The sequence below is a fragment of the Triplophysa rosa genome, linkage group LG8, assembly GCF_024868665.1.
Source record: "Triplophysa rosa linkage group LG8, Trosa_1v2, whole genome shotgun sequence".
In the NCBI taxonomy this organism is placed as follows: domain Eukaryota; kingdom Metazoa; phylum Chordata; class Actinopteri; order Cypriniformes; family Nemacheilidae; genus Triplophysa; species Triplophysa rosa.
This window is the reverse complement of record NC_079897.1, coordinates 3,397,396-3,403,334: the sequence shown is the minus strand read 5'-3', so window position 1 is coordinate 3,403,334 and position 5,939 is coordinate 3,397,396.

Below are 5,939 nucleotides of genomic sequence, written 5' to 3'. Positions count from 1 at the left end.
CTGTAGGCAGGAGAAGCGACGTTCTCTAGTGTTGCTATCCAGTGGACAAATGCTTTAAAATACGGTACAAATCAGGAACTTCATCAGAAACGTTTTTCTATGCACACATGTGGATTTAAAAGAGACAATGCACAGCATGGGGCTTCTTCTGTGTGAGCAGCTATATAGTATTGAAAGAAAAATAGCTTGGCAAAAAAAAGGTCATCTGTTGAAATTCTTCCTCTTTTTTGAAAAAAAAAATTAAGTTCTCCCAGAGACCGCCACAAGTTTGGACAGTGAGTATTAAGATTAAGTAGATGGTGACAGCAGTGACAATAGAAAAAACTGTGTCTGCATGTTAAATGTTACGTGTCTAAAGTTCATGCCAAAAAATTTGTTCGGTACCTTCGCTGTAGTTTAGTGGTATTTTATGGTACGGTAGGCTTGTAAAATAGGCAAGAAAATGGCTGCTGTAACTATTATATTGTAACAGGTTTTGCAGTTTCTTGTACGGCCACTAGATGGAGACAAAACAGTCAAAGAAAGTTCAGCTTCTGCTTGCCTCTCTTTATTCACACACAGTGGTACGATGATGTCCAGTAAATTATGCATTTTTGTATTCTATTAGTATTAAAACTAAAAAAGGAAAGAATTGAAGGAAACTAGATGCAATATAGTTGACATTACAAGCATTATTATACTCTGCCGTTTTAGTGCATATTTAAGTGTTATTTCTTCATGAAATTGTGATGTATTTTTTATAACTTCATGATGAGAAGGAACTACAGTAAATGTGCAAGTTATGAAGAAAAAGTGAGCACAAGAACTTCATTCTAATGTTAAAGGACATTTTAATATGATTTTAATACGTATTTTTACCTGCATGTTCCAGGAACTCTTTCAACATGAGATTTTGTCTTCTCCCGTCATTATCTTGTAAAAAATTTTGTTAAAGGGTATAGATTAACATAGATCCTCAGTCTCTCAGAATGTCAAGCAATGAAAAGGGTGCTAGTGACGTTAACATACGGTATTTGTTTAAATTTCACCCTGAATTATTCAGTCACATGTCAGTATAAATGTGTTTCACAGCCGATTATGTTCACTTGAAAAATCTGATTGGTTTTGTTTCTTGGATATCAAATATTAGACGGCACAAGGATTGCTCTGATTTAGGGCAATGACCAATACTTGCCTTAAATCGATTTGCAAAATATGTTTTGTAATTTCCACCCTTTAAACTGCCACAGGCACTTAAACAGCTTTTCTTATTCTTTTATAACAACCTTTATTGGCGCATTTTAGATAAATAAATACATCTTATAGTTCCTGAATATATTTCTTGGCTTCCTTACCAATGCTTATTCCGGCGTATTAAAAACATGACACATCTTATCAAAATAGATATTTACAACATGAACACTTTGCAAAATGCATTACACTGTGATATAGTTTTAAAATCCATGAATTGCAAAGGTATAAACGTTTACATCAACAGCACTCATTACAAAAATACAAATAAACACTTAGAAATGTTAAAGGAAACTGCTCTACTTCACTACTGTATATCATCTGCACTTCAATCACGAACAGAATACAAACTGAATCTGGAGTATCACCAGATATGAGAAAAACCTCTTTTGTGCTTTCAGCATCAACATTTCTTTAAGCATATCAAATCTATTGAATAATCTGACTTAACGATTCATTCTCATTTTACAGATAATAAATTCCACAGATGCTTATCTATATTTTGTCATTGGTTATAAAGACTGTACAGTATGTCCCAGTTAATCTGATACTTCATTATGCATAATATTCAGCCTAATAATAATAATAATAATAGACATTTGTGTTCACTTTTGTGCAATAATCAATTTTGGTACTATGAGGGGTCACCACATGATGGCCAATGTAAAATCTGCATCCTGCAGTGTAACCAGTAGAGAGCCACTGTATTAAAGAGACAGTTCACCTAAAAATGACAATTCTTCCATCATTTACTCATCCTCGCGTCATTCCAAACCTTTATGACTTTCTTTAATCCACAGAACACAAAAGACAATATTTTAAAGAATGTTGGTAACCAAACAACATTGGCCTCCCTTTCACTTCCATTGTATTGACACAAAAGTACATTTCTGAAAATATCTTTTGTATTCCAAGAGTCATATACACATATGGCATGACACGAGAGTGAGTAAATGATGCAAAAATTAGTTTTTCAGGTAAACTATGCCTTTAAACGACTCGATTATTCCCACTGGCCTCCCTTCTCCTCAACCAGCTTCTGTTTCTGACTTCCAAAGGGTGAACAGTGGATCATGCCCTGGTAGCTGTGAGACGGAGCGAAGCCTCCCAGACGACGGAGGGTTTTACACATAGGGCAGGGATATTCGGCCAGGCCTTCTATATCTTCAAAAGCCAGGTTAACAATCTGATCGGAGCAGGGGTCACAGTAGAGGTGTCCGCAGGAGAGGCGCTTCAGTCTGGCCTCATAAGAGATGCAGCACTGGCAGTGAGGAACATCTGATCCCAGAGACAGACTGCCTGTGAGCGAGCTGCTCTCCATACTGGCTGCTTGACTGGAGCCGAGCTTTGTGGACGACCTGCAGAACAAACACAAACCAGAGTTATTTGGGTAGAGTTTTTGCATGGAACGCGTAATTCGCTTCGGATAAAGGTGTGATGCATAAATATAGTTTGAATGTTCTTGACAGCATATTGTTTTTCTTCGCCCTAAGGTCTCCAAATCCTTTTTCCAAAGGACCAAATGATCTGTTTTGCTATCAACATTTATTTTATAGCTTTGTTTTCCAATACTTTAGCATTTGTGTCCCAATTTTTGGAGAGACATTTGAGACAAAATTGATGACACCTAACTGAGAATGCTCACCTAAGCAATGAGAGCTCTAGAAAAGCCATGTCGCTTAACCTATATTGTCTCCCTGAGATGTGTTCTACATTCACACGTTACACCTCAACATATCATGTCACTGTTATCTTCACGTCTTTTTTTCTTAATCGGATGTACTACACATGTGCATTTGCAATACTACATGTAGCCAACAATGCATTATCTTCAAAAACATGATGTTCACATCAGGTATTGCCATAGCAACACACCCCTGTTGTTCACGATTCATACAGTTCTGCATGCATATGCGCGCAAGCAGTTACATGTTCCTACAAAAAAATGCGCAACATTGACAGTTTTCGGAAAGCATGACCTACCTTTGTGAAGACGACGGCGAACCTTTAAAGCAGTTGAAGCTGAATGTCGCAATAATCTTCCAACACATGTTCACTCCTCTCATGGTAAATCATTTGAGTGTTGTGACATCTGGAAAGCCCGTTCATAATTCTTAGACATGTTTACGCGCGCGATCGGACACATAGGCTCCGCTATTTACCGCGAGGCGCAGTCCATTAAAACGCACTTCACGATTTATCGTCTCGAGGTGGGAAGGAGGCTTATAAATATAAATCAACAGTATGCGATTGCTCTCGATGGTTTTCGAGTAAGGTGCCGATAGAAACCGTGACCGAGAACAATAAAGACGGAGAAAATCTGCCCATCACCCATCAAGCAAGCTATATACGCGTATAAATCTCTATATGCTTCTCTCTCTAGAAAGTTTCAACCCAAACAAATGCACGAGCCGTGTGTGTCTCTCTGTCTGTGTTTAGCTGACAGATCCTGTCTATTTCAGGTTCGTTTCTCATGCAGCGTCATTCTGACATATGCATGTGCACATATTTGTGCGTGCACGCTTTTCATCATCAGCCATAAATGCTGTTGACTTTGAGATGTATTCAATTAGACTGGGCTACAATATCTTTTATAACGTCATTGTACACTAAAGATTAATTTAAGTAACATATCTGTCAAGACAATGTTAGTTTATTGTATATATTTATTGTCACAGTTATGCACACCCCTCCGTATTATAATAATGCGTCCCTGTGTTTTACTTTATTATTTATACTACTATTTATAGGTTTCGCAAAGGAGGGCATGAAAATAAAATAAATACGAATGACTTTTATTTCTACTGTTTCTACTGTTTTCTACAATGATTCTACTATTTTCTGAATGCAAAAATTCCAATTTACAAAATAAAATAATATAAAATATTTTGTCGTCATTTATTTGCCCCCATTTCTGTATATGACTTTGTCTTTTCCCTCTGTGGAACACAAAATAAGATATTTTGAGAAATGTCTCAGTGGTTTTGTGTCATTACAATGGAAGTCAGTGGGTTTCAGTGTGCTTTGATTATCAACATTCTTCAAAATACCTTTTTTTTGTGTTCTGGAAAAGAAAGCAAAAAGTCATACAGTTTTGGAATGACATTAAAGGCTTTTCAAGAGCTCTGAAGTGCAGGTCAAAAAGCTATTCAATTTAAATCCCCATACAACCTAAAATATTAAATATTCTACATAATCTTGCAAAGCAACACCAAAAAATGTATTTCACAGACATATCTTAAAAAAACAAGGGTTTCCAAAATTCCAGTTTGCTTTCTTGTCGATTTTAGGGCACCAAGAAAAACAGCAGTCTGCAGGGAGCAGCTAACAATAGTTAGTACATCTTTCATTAGAACGGTGGCACAAATGAGACCCAGAGCACAAATTAACATGTGGAATCAGAGAAGCATCTGCTGGAGCTGGACTTTTTCTGCTTTAATCGCTACAGGGGCTGTATCTTCATAAGGCAGAGAGGTATAATTTAACATTAATGAAGTAATCCATTGTTGTGACAATGATTAGGATTAAAAATGTCTTGCTCTTCTATTGTCTCTTACTGTAACCTGATGATTATTCCAATCTAACTTAAACAGGTGGAATCAGAGACAAAATTGAGTATTTTGTTGAGATACTTAACATGCTGTGCATGTTGCTAAAGTAAACATAAATTACTGTTCGCAACACACTTTATTTTTGAATATTTTTAAGTGATGCAAGATATGTGTAACAAGAAAAAAATAGGACAATTGAATGCTATTAATCAGCAATTGTTGGCCATTACGGGGCACATGGTTGGAGGACAGGTTAAAAAGTGTCAAGAATTTTGCATAAGTAAGCCATTCGTAATTTGTTCGAGTAAGCTGAAACAATGTTTTTTTTCACAGGGTTACCTCACTAGATGGAAGATGCAACAGGAGGAGTGGAAATAATTTTCCAGTTTTAGAACTGCCGTGGGTGCAGAAATTCTACACTTTGTCTTTAATAATCAAATATTTTACCTATTAAATTGTATTTAAATACTTATTTATTTAAAACATTTGACACATTTAACCCTTGTGTTTATATTTTTGTTATTCAGCTGTAGTCTACAGCACTATTCATTTTTAAATAAATACAGCCTTAAGAATTTATGTAACAATACTTGACAGATGTTTACTCTCCAATTACAAGCAATAGACAGCATATATAATATTTGTCAATAATTGGCTCTGTTAAATCACATTTATCAAATAGGGTGCAATTCGTTTTTCTTGTCAAATGGGTGAATTCAAATGGTTGTTTATATTGAATAAATATAAATGTCTGAGTTGCATCAGTTTTTAGTGAACAGTGAAAATAGGTCCCACAGATCCAAACACCACATAAGGGTGTGGAAATAAGAGAGCCTACATTTTGTCTTCCAAGAATTTGTCCTTTTTTTGTCTAACAGGGTGTTTGTTGAATAACACATTTGATCTATTTGTTTTAGATCATAGTGATTTTGGGAGGCCAAATATAGGAGACCCTAGACCAGGTAACGTCTAATTTCAACAAAATCTCATTGAAATTTGCATCTCCTTTATATGGCCATAAAGAGATTAAATATGGAAAGAAATCTGTGGCATTGGTAATGTGTGATACTGTCCTTAAACAGATGTTAAGGTGTATTAGCTTCAGGAGAAAGGGTCTACAGCAGTTGTCAATCAGAGGTGACTTGCAGCCTTATTTGA